Source organism: Procambarus clarkii, chromosome 60 (assembly GCF_040958095.1).
Source record: "Procambarus clarkii isolate CNS0578487 chromosome 60, FALCON_Pclarkii_2.0, whole genome shotgun sequence".
Lineage (NCBI taxonomy): Eukaryota > Metazoa > Arthropoda > Malacostraca > Decapoda > Cambaridae > Procambarus > Procambarus clarkii.
The window spans coordinates 12646728-12664197 of NC_091209.1; the positions used below are offsets into that span (position 1 = coordinate 12646728).

The 17470-nt window shown below is 47.4% G+C and overlaps 1 protein-coding gene across 1 annotated transcript in view; it reads left to right on the top strand.

Moving 5' to 3' along the window:
- Nucleotides 1-17470, top strand: part of LOC123749350 (discoidin domain-containing receptor 2) — an 89205-nt gene that overhangs the window by 20700 nt on the left and 51035 nt on the right. The window contains exon 2 of the mRNA XM_069307511.1: nucleotides 992-1063. The gene's annotated coding sequence lies outside the window, so the exon portion shown is untranslated. The remainder of the gene's footprint in view (nucleotides 1-991; nucleotides 1064-17470) is intronic.

Consider the following 17470-nt stretch of genomic DNA (forward strand, 5'->3'; position numbering starts at 1 on the left):
CGCCTCTCAACAGTCAATCTACTGGCGTACAGATTCCTGAGCCTACTGGGTTCTATCATACCAACATTTGAAACTGTGTATGGAGTCAGCCTCCACCACATCACTGCCTAGTGCATTCCATTTACTAACTACTCTGACACTGAAAAAGTTCTTTCTAATGTCTCTGTGGCTCATCTGGGTACTCAGCACCTGTGTCCCCTTGTGAGTGTATCACCCATGTTAAATAGTCCATCCTTGTTTACCCTGTCAATTCCCCTGAGAATTTTGTATATAGTGATCATGTCTTCCTGAGACATCATAATATTATTTATGAATGGAATTCTAAGTCAGGACCAGGGACTGAGTACATGGGCATGTGTATTATTTATTTTTAATATATTATTATTACCCTATCCATTCATTCAAATATAATATAAAGATAAAGTGAACGGATCAAATATAGCGAAAAGTTGAAGAAAATGAATGATACAAAGAGTAAAAGTGAGGGAGAGAGAGAGAGAGATGAGAGAGATGAGAGAGAGAGAGAGAGAGAGAGAGAGAGAGAGAGAGAGAGAGAGAGAGAGAGAGAGAGAGAGAGAGAGGGGGGGGTGGAGGAAAGTAGGAACGAACAGAGCCTGGATCAGACAATTCAATATACGAACCATTTAATGGAAAGGGTGAAAGACGGAGCACAGAGATAGAGGTGGCGTGCAGATGGAAGGGGTGGAACAGTTGCCGCAGTTGACTGTGTATTTTAATGCTTGGTGGAGTGGCCAGGGACACGAGGTCGGAGCAATATTTAGCCAGATAAAACAGGAGACGTGTAAAACTGAGAGAGAGAGAGAGAGAGAGAGAGAGAGAGAGAGAGAGAGAGAGAGAGAGAGAGAGAGAGAGAGAGAGAGAGAGAGAGAGAGAGAGAGAGAGACTGACTATATATGAGTGTATCCTGACACCCATATCAGTGAATATCTATTGATATTTTTAAGAAACATTTTATATCTTCACTTTTCAGTTTGGTGGACACGATGACAGTATAATAGACAGGTCAACTCATCACTCCTCCTCAACCTACAGTCAACCGCAGGTAAGTCTGCCTGTAGAGGTGGTGATGGATTGGTAATGTCCATATGGAGTGAACGGTCATTTGATAATTCCTGGTGGTGGATGATAGATGGCTTGTGTGTGTGTGTGTGTGTGTGTGTGTGTGTGTGTGTGTGTGTGTGTGTGTGTGTGTGTGTGTGTGTGTGTGTGTGAGAGAGAGAGATTAGGTTTTGGTTTCTTGGTGTTTACATATCTCTCCGCCGTCTATGTCCATCTGGCTCTGTCTCCCTGTGTTACAAGGGTTCGCTTAGAATAACACTGATGTTCCTACTGAAACAGCCAGCTAGGAACTGTTACCCTACCTCGTCTCACCTGAAGCCTGACCCCAGAAAGATGTAGCAGCAATAACACCACCATCTCTCCCGTCTTGAAGGTTATTCTATATGTACGAAGAAAGTTTCTGATTCTTGATATAACTTCCCTCACCCTCCTCCCACCGTGCCTATTCTGCCCCTTCTTCCCCCTTAGCTTGAGCCCTTCTCATCCCTTTGTGTGTATTTATACCCCAATAAACTTCTTTCAATTTCAATTTCTTCCCTCTCTCCTACCCCCTTCCCCTTCCCATCCCCCTCACTCTATCACACCTAAACACAATATAAAATCGTATGGGTTCTCCCCGGTGTGTAGCCATCAATACACTCCCTAATCGCCAACAGGGAGGAGGTAGGTGCCCAAGATAAAGAGGAGAGCCGTAATTCATCGTCTTGGCACGGCAGTTGAGATTTCCTTCAGAAAAAGACTATTTAATGGGTGTAGCTAGTGACCTCGTATATAGAGGAGGTGGCGGGGAAGAGAATGAAGGGAGGAAGAGGAAAGGGGTGATAAGTAGAATGATAAAAAGTAGATTAATAAAGATGGGAAAATAATAAGAAGCAGAAATAGTAGTTAAATATAGAATGTACATATGATGGGAAAACAGTTAAAGATGAGAAGTTCCTCAAACTCTGAGTACAGTAGATATGAGACAGAAGAGGAGGAGGAGGAGGATGAGAAGGAGGAAGCAAAGGTAATCAGGAATGTGGTAGCTGCAGGTTGGTTACAGGCTACTAAACGTCACTCCGCTAAACATCTGAAGTTTATAGAAGCTGTTAAGTTTGCCAGTGTTGAGACCTGGGCCAGCAGGGGTGCTCTCTCCTCTGTGATGGCTGGTCTTACCTATAGGTCGTAAACACTCACAAGGAGTGAGTGAGTGAGTGAGTGAGTGAGTGAGTGAGTGAGTGAGTGAGTGAGTGAGTGAGTGAGTGAGTGAGTGAGTGAGTGAGTGAGTGAGTGAATGTGTGAGTGAGTGATGCTGCAGGTGAAGGCAGCCCGTCCTTATAAACAAGGACCCAAAGTCCATTCCATGCACCCGCCAAACCCTCGACCAGTTTCTGAATGAAAAACGGTTTACACACCACTCACAACTGATGACGTCCGAACACTTCCGAAACAAGTGCTTCACTGACGACATTTGTTCGAACCACAACGCTGTAAATACTTCACCCCACGTCCTACAAAAACAGATTATCGCCAACGGAATCTAAACACTTAACCTAGCCTAACCTAACCAACGTTGGCTTTGAGTTGTGTGGTAATTTGTTGGATTGGTTAGTCTTGTAACAACCCCCCCCCCCCCCCTCTCTCTCTCTCTCTCTCTCTCTCTCTCTCTCTCTCTCTCTCTCTCTCTCTCTCTCTCTCTCTCTTCTCTCTGTCTGTCTCTCTCTCTCTCTCTCTCTCTCTCTCTCTCTCTCTCTCTCTCTCTCTCTCTCTCTCTCTCTCTCTCTCTCTCTCTCTCTCTCTCTCTCTCCCCACGCCCCGGTCCTCTTTTTCTTCCTCCCGCCCTTTTTTTGTGAGCAGGTGTAGGAATATATATTACCCAAATCAAAGTGAATCTGTAATCAGATTGGAAGCCGACAGACCGGGTCCCCTCTGGCTATGTGAATGTTTAGACAGGTGTGAGGATATATAACATATTGATCTCATGGCAGGTGTGTGGGCAGGTGTGAGGGAACGAGGTAGTGAGGAGCTCCGAGCAGGTGTGGATCTAAATATGATTTAGATCCAGATAAATGGACTAACAGCGTCCAGCAGCCCTGATTACCAGACCCCCAACCAGGAGGTCTGCTCAGAGACCGGGCCGTGGGGACGTTGATTCCCGAACCAACAATAGGTGGTAATCAGGTAGACATCGCTATATAGGACCGTGAACGCTGGCGAGGCTGAAGGAAACGATTGGCAGGCACCCGAGTGGATATACATGCAAGCAGAGTAGGCAGCGGGATACGAACGCTGACGGTCAGGCAGTCAGATAGGTAAAAACCATTCAACCAGCGAGTCAACCAGTCGGCAAGCTAGTTATTCATCTAATCAGCCAGCCAGCCAGCCAGCCAGCCAGCCAGCCAGCCAGCCAGCCAGCCAGCCAGCCAGCCAGCCAGCCAGCCAGCAAGCCAAACAATCAGCCTGCCAGCCACCCGGCCAATCAGCCTGCCAGCCACCCGGCCAATCAGCCAGCCAGCCACCCGGCCAATCAGCCAGCCAGCCACCCGGCCAATCAGCCAGCCAGCCACCCGGCCAATCAGCCAGCCAGCCAGCCAACCAGCCAGATACCCATTCAGCCAGTCTACCAGGTAGCACGGCAGACTCGTTAAATGAGAAAATGCTAACGTGATCTCGTACATTTTAGGATCATTAAAAAGATCTAAGACTCCTGACACGTAAATGTTGCCTCATTAAAAATATTTACCACTACGACCTTGCAAAATTATGGAGAAGAAAGACCTTAAACACTGACGCAAAGCGAAGGAGGGAAAGTAGAATGAGAGGGGGAGAATCAAGAGGAAAAGTAGGGACGTTGTTGACGGAAAATGAAGAAACAGAAATAAATGTGATAAATGAAAATATTGAAAAACAGTGTTTGAGAAAGTGGTTGATGGGGAAGGTGGGTGACGGAGGGAAGGGTGATGGGTGGTGAGGGAGGGAAGGGTGATGGGTGGGTGACGGAGGGAAAGGTGATGGGTGATGATGAAAGGAGGGAAGTAGCAATATGGGAGACTCACTAGTTATGATGGGACTCTGACGTCGCTAGGACGCCAGAGTCTGGCGACGCTAGGACGGGACTCTGGCGACGCTATGACGGGACTCTGGCGACGCTAGGACGGGACTCTGGCGACGCTAGGATGGGACTCTGGCGACGCTAGGATGGGACTCTGGCGACGCTAGGATGGGACTCTGGCGACGCTAGGACGGGACTCTGGCGACGCTAGGGTAGGACCTGCCAAGGCTTGGAAGGGCACCCTAGGGGCGCTAAGAAGAGCCAAGCTACACTAGGGTAATGGCTGCCAACCCCTAGGGTGGACCCTGGCCTCACGCCACGGTTAAAGATCAGACGAATATTCTCCCTCATCTTCAGCTTCCGCCTCTCAGAACAGCTGTTTATGTCAAAGTGGAATAAAAAAAGCTAGACAAAAAAGTAATTTACAACCGTTTTAGAGGTTCATTAGTGACCTTTAGCTGAGCGAGTTTAGCTTTGTAGCTTTACCATCTGTCTCGTGTAATGGGCTTTTAATGTCCAATTTACAACAGGTTTATATACATCAGTAATATCCTGGTGGCTCTAGTGCCAAAAGTTTACAGCCACTGTGGCAACTCATGCGGTTCTAATACCATATTTTACCCCCTTTTTCTAAGGTTCACTCCGCCCTTAACCGATCTGAGGATATAATTCTGTGATTTAGCGAATCTGATGGTGCTTCCCATACACACACACACACACACACACACACACACACACACACACATCGGTTGAGAGGCGTGACCAAAGAGCCAGAGCTCAACCCCCGCAAGCACAACTAGGTGAGTACAACTAGGTGAGTACACACACACACACACACACACACACACACACACACACACACACACATCGGTTGAGAGGCGTGACCAAAGAGCCAGAGCTCAACCCCCGCAAGCACAACTAGGTGAGTACAACTAGGTGAGTACACACACACACACACACACACATACACACACACACACACACACACACACACACACACACACACACACACACACACACACACACACACACACACACATCGGTTGAGAGGCGTGACCAAAGAGCCAGAGCTCAACCCCCGCAAGCACAACTAGGTGAGTATACACACACACACACACACACACACACACACACATCGGTTGAGAGGCGTGACCAAAGAGCCAGAGCTCAACCCCCGCAAGCACAACTAGGTGAGAACAACTAGGTGTGTACACACACACACACACACACACACACACACACACACACACAACGTTTTTAAAACGTTATGTTACACAATGTTGTATCAAAGTAACAATAGTGAAAATAACATTGTTTCGTGGTGTGTTTTCCGGATAAGACTTAAACATCACGCTGAAATGTTTTTCATTTTCATTGCTGCAACATTGTGGTTTGGTTGGATCATCTTGTGAATGATCTCTCGCCCCTTGCAACTTTTCTTGTACTTGTTTCTTTCTCCTCCATATGTCTCTGTCTTTCACTTACAACTTTCGTATCTGTTCCTCTTATATATATATTAAACACAAGATAGAGGACCCGGCACTCACCGGGTCGACTCGGTACTCAGGTTGACCTGGTAATTGGCTGGACATTGTATCATTGTACAAAAATTATCAAAGATTGTATCATTGCATCATTGTACAAATTATTATCATGTCTCCGTGGTGTAGTGGTAAGACACTCGCCTGGCGTTCCACGAGCGCTTTGTCATGGGTTCGTATCCTGGCCGGGGAGGATTTACTGGGCACAAATCATTAACTGTAGCCTCTGTTTAACGCAACAGTAAAATGTGTACTTGGTTGTAAAAACGATTCTTCGCGGCAGGGGATCGTATTCCAGGGACCTGCCCGAAACGCTACGTGTACTAGAGGCTGTACAAGAATGTAACAACTCTTGTATATATCTCAAAAAAAAAAAAGATAAATAGCGATACAGAGCTGTCTCTCAGCGATGGCCTGTTCACATTCAGAGCTCGTTGGAGAGGTGATACTGTGGTCGACACATGGAGCCACGTGAATGTGGTCGCGTCATGCAGGTCGGCGTTCAATTCCCGACAGTAAAAGTAGTTGGGTGCTATTCCTTCCCCCCGTCCCATCCCAAAACCTTATCCTGACCCCTTCCAAGTGCTATATAGTCCTAATGGCTTGGCGCTTTCCCCTCTTAGCTCCATTTACTAATGGCGAAGTACGATGAGTAGACTTTGTTTACATTTTAATGAGATCGCTGCTTAAAGTTTTACAATATAGCAAGAAAATATCTCTTTGGAATGTTAATTTTTATCAGAGGTGTAAGCCCGTAGCCAATACTAGAATCGTCATGGGGTTTGCTATGTGACACGCTGTACTTATTTCAATAGTGCAAATTGCCAACCCACCCATGTTGGGCACCTACCCCACAGCCATCACTGTGGGGTTAGTACCACGCGTCTGGCCTCCAGCCTCGAACACACATACTTTTTTATATAAATCAGGTCACGAAAGGGATAAATCGTCACAATACACGATCCTCACTATACACACAGTCTTTATTAAACATTATACGAAATGTATAATTATACGTTATACGAAATGTATAATTATACGTTATACGAAATGTATAATTATACGTTATACGAAATGTATAATTATACGTTATACGAAATGTATAATTATACGTTATACAACATGTATAATTATACGTTATACGAAAAAGCAATGTAAAGGATCAATGAGTAATTCACATGAGATTAGTATATGGCGTGTCAGGATGTAGAGAATACCCTCCTTGAAAAGCAGAGGTGCAATAGGAACGCTAAGAGAGAACTATCAACAAGGGCCCAAGACTTTTCAACACTCTCCCGCCACACGTAAGAAGCATAACTGGCCGGTCTCTCACAGTGTTCAAGAGAGAGAACTCGACAAACACCTTCAGAGAATTCATGATCAATCAGACTGCGAGATGCCGGGTCCAACAGCCTGGTTGACCAAATGACCAACCTGGAGACCTGGTTGGAGACCGGGTTGGAGACACGTAAGAAGCATAACTGGCCGGTCTCTCACAGTGTTCAAGAGAGAGAACTCGACAAACACCTTCAGAGAATTCATGATCAATCAGACTGCGAGATGCCGGGTCCAACAGCCTGGTTGACCAAATGACCAACCTGGAGACCTGGTCGGAGACCGGGCCGCGCGGCTGTTTGTTGTTGTTGTTTTAGATTCAGCTACTCGGAACAAAAGTTGCAAGTAGCACGGGCTACGGTGAGCCCGTAGGGGACTATACCTGGCACAGGAGCAGGGCTGTTGATCCCCGAAAGCTACACAAGGTAGACTCAAAGTAGGTACATGATCCTCACTATATATACACACAGTCTTCACTATACACGATATTCACTATACCTGATCCTCATTATACACCATCTTCACTATATATTTATATATGATATCCTAACCAGACACGACAATCGCAACACGCAATCTTCCTGTTATCTTGAGGTTATCTTGAGATGATTTCGGGGCTTTTTAGTGTCCCCGCGGCCCGGTCCTCGACCAGGCCTCCACCCCCCAGGAAGCAGCCCGTGACAGCTGACTAACTCCCAGGTACCTATTTTACTGCTAGGTAACAGGGGCATAGGGTGAAAGAAACTCTGCCCATTGTTTCTCGCCGGCGCCTGGGATCGAACCCAGGACCACAGGATCACAAGTCCAGCGTGCTGTCCGCTCGGCCGACCGACTCCCTGTAAACGATCTTCACGTATAACTCTCCCAAGTGAACAGCCTGTCAAACAAGGGGACCCTACCAACCCTGAAGCTTACGTTATCCTTTGTGCAGAGTGCGCGGAAACCTTTCGTTTTTTTAAGAGCATTATCTGTAACTTGAGAATGAAAAGTACCTTTAATAATATAACTTTACAAGCGATGTTCCAGGCGATTTCCTCGTCCCATCTTAGAAGATCAGAAAGTACTGATCTTCTTCTCTGAGAGAGTGTAGTGACCTTCTTCTCTGAGAGAGAGTAGTGACCTTCCTCCCTGAAAGAGAGTAGTGACCTTCCTCTCTGAGATGGAGCTGACCTTAGTCCGTGAGAGAGAGTAGTGACCTTCCTCCCTGTAAGACGATACTGACCATTTGCAATTATATAAATATGTTGTAACTTTGTATAGATAGCGAAGGTCGCTCTACCGCCGAGTCCGAGACATGATACCATTGTGTACCGGAAATAAATGACCTAGATCAACTTTAATCCAAAAATATTTTAAAATAAATTTTTCTTTTTCTCTATTTATATTTTTAATGCCGTTATCACTGAGCAACAATAAAGGTTTCCGCCCCCTGCGACCTTCCGTGGCCGCGGCCTCCTAAGACATGACCTCCTACGCCTCTAGGCGAAGCTCCTAAGACATGGCCTCCTACGCCTCGAGGCGAAGCTCCTAAGACATGGCCTCCTACGCCTCGAGGCGAAGTTCCTAAGACGTGGCCTCCTACGCCTCGAGGCGAAGCTCCTAAGACGTGGCCTCCTACGCCTCGAGGCGAAGCTTCTAAGACATGGCTTCCTACGCCTCGAGGCGAAGCTCCTAAGACATGGCCTCCTACGCCTCGAGGCGAAGCTCCTAAGACATGGCCTCCTACGCCTCGAGGCGAAGCTCCTAAGACATGGCCTCCTACGCCTCGAGGCGAAGCTCCTAAGACATGGCCTCCTACGCCTCGAGGCGAAGCTCCTAAGACGTGGCCTCCTACGCCTCGAGGCGAAGCTCCTAAGACATGGCCTCCTACGCCTCGAGGCGAAGCTCCGGCAGAGAAGATTAATTCGCTTCTGGGCAAAACAAGGCCCAGGGCACTCCCGGTGGCTGGCGCTGGCGGGGAGGGCGTTTAATGGACTCGTAACACAAGGAAAAAGAGACGGCACTCAGCTCCCCGTGCCGCTAGGCCACTAGTGGGGGGCTGGTGCCTACCGCTTGGCACCTTTGATGTCTGAAGGGGTAGCGTTACTACTAGGGTTAGGCAGTGGGAGTGATTGGGGGGGGGAGGTATAACGAAGGGGGTGTGAGAGAGAGAGAGAGAGAGAGAGAGAGAGAGAGAGAGAGAGAGAGAGAGAGAGAGAGAGAGAGAGAGAGAGAGAGAGAGAGAGAGAGAGAGAGAGAGAGAGAGAGAGAGAGAGAGAGAGAGAGAGAGAGAGAGAGACAGAGACAGAGACAGTGGTCACCTACCACCAGCAACAGATGGCTACTACCGCCCCTACAACCTTGTGGCAGAAGAATAACACGGAAGGGGTGGCTCACGTTACGCCTCTTCAACTCCGGGAGTCCCATCTCCGACCGACACTCCCCTAACCAGCCTCTCTCCTGTCCCTTTCCCCTCCCCTTGCCGTCAGAGGGTAGAGGCTAAACAGATCAGTTTGTGTCCACCACACTCCTTTCCTTATCGCCTCCGACGTCCCCGCTCCGCTTGTGCAGGTATGACTCCGTTTTCTGTTCCTCATTGACTCCGACAGAATCCGAAATTAATTAGGTTTGCATAAGACCCCCATTAACTTGGTATTTTTTTCGTATACAGTATCTCTATATAGATACTTTTAAATTAATCGTAGTAGTGTTTCTAAACCACTATGTATACCTTCTCGAAATTTTTATATCTAACTCGAAATTTTACAGTAAATAATTCTAGTGAATTTATATATTACTATGGCTTTTCTTATGTGAATAATGTCGTGAAATTGTGTATAAACCAACTCAATTCATTATAAATGTACAATCATTTATAAATATACTCTGTGGCTGACTGACTGATGTAGGCCTACAAAGATGATGACAATCACGAGTACTAATCCAGTAACAACGTACACACCTGTACTGATTTTTTTTATTGTTGCCGCCGGAGGTGGCTAGTTTATTGTGCACCCCATACCCATCCTGTGAGCGGTAGCGCAAAAAGCATTGCTGAGGGTACAAAAGGTAGTGTAGATGTTGTCCTGTGAGGAGCTTGGGCCACCTGGGGAATGACGATGATGGTGTACGACCTTCGATGTGCTTGGAAAGTTGAGCCTTAGCTCCTGGTTCCCGTTTTCCCAAGCGCTGCTTGCCTATTGCAGTGGCTCTCGATCTTACTTTTCTTATTGCTCAGTTAAAAGATCACTATGCTGCAGTCTGCATAGACTGGTTGGTACAGCATTCGATGTGCCGAACAGTCCAATGCAATGCTGGTTTTGCAGGGTCGGTGCTCGATCCCCGATGGTCAAAGTGGTTGGGCACCGTTCCTTCACTCCTTATTCCTATCTCATCTCCCATCCTATCCATTATATTTGACATACGTAACCTATCCTATGAATGCATCGCATATGTTACTCATCTTGTGCACATTGTAATCTATCCTATGAAAATCTCCACTATCAACCGATTCATGTTAATAATTTATGTGACCAACTCATCTCTCTTTGTAGCCTACTTAGTATTAAGCCTGTAACTTGCTTAGCTAATTGTGTGTTTGGGGGCTCAGTTCCTGAACCATGATGTACCTTTGAAACATTTCCAGTACAACCACTGGATGGGAACAGAAGGCATTGCAAATCAAATTTAAATGTTTAAAATAGGAACGCTTATGTTAAATAAGATCTTGTGTGACCTGAGTATGCGTGTGCGTACTCACCTAGTTGTGCTTGCGGGGGTTGAGCTCTGACTGCGTGTGTGTGTGTGTGTGTACTCACGTAGTTGTGCTTGTGGGGGTTGAGCTCTAGCTCTTTTGTCCCGCCTTTCAACTGTGAGTGTGTGATGAACAAGCAATGGGCGAAATAAGAACAAACAGGAGACACAAAGAGAGAGAAAGAGGGTCAAGAAAGCAGACAGGCACGAGTATGAGAGAAGAGAACCCACAAGACAAGCCAATAAATGTAATAAAGAGACACAAAGCATGATGGGGGGGGGGGAGGGAGAGCGGACAGTGATTGGTGCCACTTCAGGGTGAGAGAGTGTCAGAAGTTTATAGACGGGAGATGTGAGAGTGGGGGAGGGGGAGGGGGTGTGAGGAGAGAAGACACAGGGAGATGGGAGATACAGGAAGAGAGATGGATGGACTTGGCAGAAGCACAGAGCAGAGAAAATGAGGAAGACATCGAGGGAGCAGAGTATAGAAGGGAAGGAAGAAGGTATGATCAGGGAGGCGGAGTGTGAGGGGAAAGAAGTGGAATGGGTGATAAGAAAAGAGGGGTGACAAATAGCTGGAAGAGGAGGGAATAGAAGGGGAGGGGAATTATTTGATGGTAAGAGGGAGGGGGTTAAGATATATATAAAGAAATTTGATTATTGAGAAACCAGACGTGATCAATGGGAGGGGAGAGAGAGAGAGAGGGAGAGAGAGAGAGAGAGAGAGAGAGAGAGAGAGAGAGAGAGAGAGAGAGAGAGAGAGAGAGAGAGAGAGAGAGAGAGATTGGAAATGTCCACTGGGAGGGGAAATAGAGTGGGTGGGATATAATGTAATATAAATAGTTTATGACTCAGGGTGTTGGGTCACTATGTATGATATGGATTAGGGAGGACGTGCCTATTTGGGGATGAGGGGACATGTAGGGAGGGGGAGGAGATGTAGGGAGAAAGGGGAGATGTAAGGATGGGGGAGGGAGGAGATACAGCACTGCCAAAGAATATTAAATTCAATCATTAGTATATATAATCAACAATGTTTAGATATGTTTTCTCGTGTATTATTCTGGTAAAGCCAGAGAGGTATCTGACACAGTCCTGACGTCACAAGACTCAATACCGCTCTACAAGTTAAGTGACCTAAGGTGACCTGAAACTGGCTGGGATTGGATGGCAGGTATCACACACACACATTCACTGGCCAGACGTCAAGAGAGGAGGGGTAGATGATGCTCACCCTCAAGAGCTCTGTGCACTATGGGTCTTGTTCAAGTGATGTCCGGTGAGGAAGACTGCCTCAAGCTTTAGAGGCGCACCTGAGGACCCTTCTCTGTGGAGCCCAGCACCCATGGCATAGAAGTTTTGCTGTAGGTCTGCCAAGAGGTCTTGTAATATTCACTCGGAGCTTTTTTTTTTTTTAATTATGTCCCGAGGGGCGAGTTTATTGGGCAGCGCCACACATCCTGTGAGTGGACACACCGCCACAGCAGCATGTACAACACTCCCCAATAGGAAGAAATCGCACTGGATTGTTCATCCTGTCACGTGTACCCAGACACAGCTGGGACTTGCTTAACTGTCTCAAGTGAACAAGAACAGTATCAATATTTGACAAATAGTGTTTTCCTAACTCAAACAATGTGGGGTTTATTATTCTACACATATTTCTAATGTCTCTCAGGTGTTCACATTCACGTATATAATGGTCAAAGCGGTGTCCGTCACTCTCATCATAGATTCCTTTGGTACAGTCATGCCCTAATCCAACTTAATATAGCACCCCCAATATCAGGAGCCTCTATCTTTTTAATCAGTCTTTCATGTGGCACTTTATCAAAAGCTTTGTTGTGTACCTTGACTTTAGCAAAGTTTTTAATACAGTGCCACATGAAAGACCGATTAAAAAGATAGAGGCTCATGGCATTGGGGGTGCTATATTAAGTTGGATTAGGGCATGGTTGCACCAGAGGAAACAGAGAGTTAGTATAAATGGAGGTTAAGTCAGAGTGGGAAAATGTTGTAAGTTGAGTGCCTCAAGGCTCTGTCCTGGGACCTCTGTAGTTTATAATATATATAAATGATTTAGATTCAAGTTTGAGTAGCAACATTTGCGAATTTGCCGATGATACAAAAATCGGTAGTGAAATAAACACGGAAGAAGACTCACTATCACTTCAAGCCGATCTAAATAGGAATTTGAAATGGTCAAAAGATTAGCAGATGCAGTTTAATGCTGATAAATGTAAAGTTTTGAGGCTAGGTAATGATGATAGAGTTACAAGATACGAGCTAGATGGTGTTGAGGTTGTGAAGTCGGATTGCGAAAGGGATCTGGGAGTTATGATTAGTAAGAATTTAAAACCGAAGGATCAATGCATGAATGCTCGTAATAAGGCAAATAGGACACTGGGATTTATTAATCGAAGTGTTAGTAACAAGACACCTGGTGTGGTTCTTCAGCTATATCTTGCTCTGGTTAGGCCCCATTTAGATTATGCAGTTCAGTTTTGGTCGCCGTACTATAGAATGGATATAAATTCACTTGAACGTGTCCAACGTAGTATGACTAAGTTAATTCCCCAAATTAGAAATCTTTCATATGAAGAAAGATTAACAAAGCTTAAATTACATTCACTGGAAAGGCGAAGAGTTAGGGGTGACATGATAGAGGTTTACATGTGGATGAATGGACATTTGTTCATTTGTTCATAACAAGGGGGATATTAATAGGGTATTAAAAGTATCAACACAAGACAAAACACGCAATAATGGGAATAAATTGGATAAGTTTAGATTTAGGAAAGACTTGGGTAAATACTGGTTCGGTAACAGGGTTGTTGATTTGTGGAACCAATTACCGCATAACGTGGTGGAGGTGGGGTCCCTCGATTGTTTCAAACGTGGGTTGGACATGCATATAAGTGGGATTGGGTGGTTATAAATAGGAGCTGCCTCGTATGGGCCAATAGGCCTTCTGCAGTTACCTTGTTCTTATGTTCTTATGATGAGATCCTTTGGGTTGTGATATGCTATAGGCCTACTACCTTGTGATGTGCAATAGGCCAACTGTATCGTGCCGCTTTGAACTGTACTAAGCTGGTTTGTCATCATTCTACCCACGCTGTACTGACATGTGCTGTCACAAGCTTTGCTGTGCTGTACTATGCTGTGCTGTACTGTACTATGCCATGCTGAAGCGGGTTGTCCTACACTGTGTTAAAATGTGTTATCCCACGTTGTGCCATACTATGCTCTGTTAAAGTGAGCAGTTGCAGGCTGTGGTACACTGTGCGGCACTGTGCTACGGGGCGGTGGGGCGTGATCTCCCACACCCTGTTGATCAGCGCTGGGCTCGACCGGCAGGGGCAGCATGCGGGTGTTCCCAGTAATATATGCAAGTGCATTTTTATGGTCCCAGAGAGGGAGAGAGGGACGTCCTGGTGACATATGTTGTGGGGGAGCTGGAGGACGGGGGGGGGAGAGAGAGAGAGAGAGAGAGAGAGAGAGAGAGAGAGAGAGAGAGAGAGAGAGAGAGAGAGAGAGAGAGAGAGAGAGAGAGAGAGAGAGAGAGAGAGAGAACGAAGAAAATTATATTGGGTAAGCATTATTGAGGGAGACAGAGACACATAGCTGGACATAAATGTATTGATAGAGGGAGGGGAGGTGTCGGAGACGAGGGGAGGTGTCGGAGACAAGGGGAGAGGGAGGGAGGGGTGGAAGAGAGGATGAAGGGAGGTGAAAGGGAAACGATTGTTGTAGAAGGGGAAATGTTTAATTAATCGAGGTTACTGAAGAAAGGGAGAAAAGAATGAGGAAAGGGAGGGGAGGGGGGGGAGGGAGGGAGGGAGGGAGGGAGGGAAGGAGGGAAGGAGGGAGGGAGGGAGGGAAGGAGGGAAGGAGGGAGGGAGGGAGGGAGGGAAGGAGGGAGGGGAGGGGGAGGGAGGGGGGGAGAGAGGGCAGGAGGGAGGGGAGGGGGAGAGAGGGAAGGAGGGAGGGAGAGAGAGAGACGTGATGAGGGGGGGGGGGGTTGATGAGAAGAGTAAGGCAAGGTAAGTATTAGGAGAAAGTGCTACGCCAGAATGACTATATACCATTTGGAAGGGATATGAGGACAAGGAGCTGGGGTATGAGGACAAGGAGCTGGGGTATGAGGACGAAGAGTTGGGATATGAGGACAAGGAGCTGGGATATGAGGACAAGCAGCCGGGACAGCAGGACAAGGAGCTGGGATATGAGAACAAGGAGCCGAGACAACAGGACAAGGAGCTGGGGTAGGACGGAGGCTAGGGAACTCCGCCCTATTCTACCCCCAAGCCCGGAGGATCGTGAGGGGCATAGTGTGAGTGTATCAAGAGGGCCAGGCCCATGCGAACTCTTTTATAAGGACTAGCCTATGTGGAGGCATACGTCAGGCTGCGAGCAGCCGCGGCCAACACCCTGGTTGACCAGACGAGCAACCGGTACGCCTGGTCGGAGACCGGGCCGCGTGGCTGTTAATCCCCGGAAGCTACACAAGGTAGGCAGTATGGAACCCCCTCATCCTGCAAATCGCAAATATATTTATTTATTTCTGACCAAAAATTTAAAATCAAGAGCTTTTCTAAGAACACATGTTAAGAAAACAGAATCTTTAAACACTGACAGTACCTTAAACCTGACCTCTTCAGACTTATCACACTTGAGAGACGCAATAATGGAGACATGATCACAATGTAAAAGATTACGCGTGGAAATTGATATGATGCATAAAGACGAAATATTCATTAGGAAGCAGAGGAGTTTCGATCTATATTTGGTAAAATTCCAACCTATACTGCAATTTATTTTTGTTTAACACAAGTACGCATAGTTCTAGCATCAAACAATAAACAATATTTGTATCGGGGAATTGGTATTTTATAGTATACGATTATCGGTATCGGGTAATAACAGAGTATCGGAAGCAATTAAAACATTTGTACTTATACGCCTCGTGTACTGGGAGCAGCAGGGCTCTAGGGGGGCCATTTGTGGTAATTAGAAACGCTTCGTGTAGGGAACCCCAGCTGTGGGCAGGTGAACACACCCAGCACCCTCCGTACCCCCACCCCACACCCAGCACCTGTTCCAACACCCACACCCCACACCCAGCACCCTCCGTACCCCCACCCCCCACCCAGCAACTGTTCCAACACCCACACCCCACACCCAGCACCCTCCGTACCCCCACCCCCCACCCAGCAACTGTTCCAACACCCACACCCCACACCCAGCACCCTCCGTACCCCCACCCCCCACCCAGCAACTGTTCCAACACCCACACCCCACACCCAGCACCCTCCGTACCCCCACCCCCCACCCAGCAACTGTTCCAACACCCACACCCCACACCCAGCACCCTCCGTACCCCCACCCCCCACCCAGCAACTGTTCCAACACCCACACCCCACACCCAGCACCCTCCGTACCCCCCCCCCCCACCCAGCAACTGTTCCAACACCCACACCCCACACCCAGCACCCTCCGTACCCCCACCCCCCACCCAGCAACTGTTCCAACACCCACACCCCACACCCAGCACCCTCCGTACCCCCACCCCCCACCCAGCAACTGTTCCAACACCCACACCCCACACCCAGCACCCTCCGTACCCCCACCCCCCACCCAGCAACTGTTCCAACACCCACACCCCACACCCAGCACCCTCCGTACCCCCACCCCCCACCCAGCAACTGTTCCAACACCCACACCCCACACCCAGCACCCTCCGTACCCCCACCCCACACCCAGCACCTGTTCCAACACCCACACCCCACACCCAGCACCCTCCGTACCCCCACCCCCCACCCAGCAACTGTTCCAACACCCACACCAACTAACATCCACACCTCACACCCACACCTAACACTCCCCCATCCCACCCCAAACTCACACCTCACACACCCACACCCAACACTCACCCAACGCACCCCAAACCAACACCTCACACCCACACCCAACACTCTCCCATCCCACCCCAATCCCACACCCATTCCACGCCCCCATAATCCGTGGAGCGCCCTTTTGCCGCCTATTCCGTCCCTCGGGAGGGGAAGGAAGAGGGACACAGATGCTGGGACGGGCAAGGTGAAGGGAGATGGGAGGGTGTAAGGGAGGTGGGAGGCAGGGAGGGTGATGGAAGGGAGAAAGGGAGAGGGGAGGGAGAGCGGGTCGATCCACCAGGGAAGAGGGGAGAAGGTGAAAGCCTGTTTCTCCAACAGCAAAAGGGGCGCTTAGGGATTTGTCGAGGAGGAGGGTAACGAGGCAGAGGAGAGCAGAAAGAGGAGATAACGAAAGGGAATAAGTCGTAATGAGAGAGAGAGAGAGAGAGAGAGAGAGAGAGAGAGAGAGAGAGAGAGAGAGAGAGAGAGAGAGAGAGAGAGAGAGAGAGAGAGAGAGAGAGAAAAGCTGAGGAGGAGAATCAAGTGTAAAACAAGAGAGGAATGAAGCAAGGAGATGAGGAAATATGATAAGAGAGACACGCAGGAAGAATTAACTGCATATAAATACATTTGATAACAACAGCAGTAACAATAGTTTTCACAATTAATACAACTGTATTGAAACTTTAACAATCTGAATATTATTTCTAAAAATTATGCATATTATAAAAATATATATAATAATAATAAAAGTTTTAAATACTCTAGTATTGCTACTAAAATAATAATAATAATAATAATAATAATAATAATAATAATAATAATAATAATAATAATAATAATAATAATTGGAG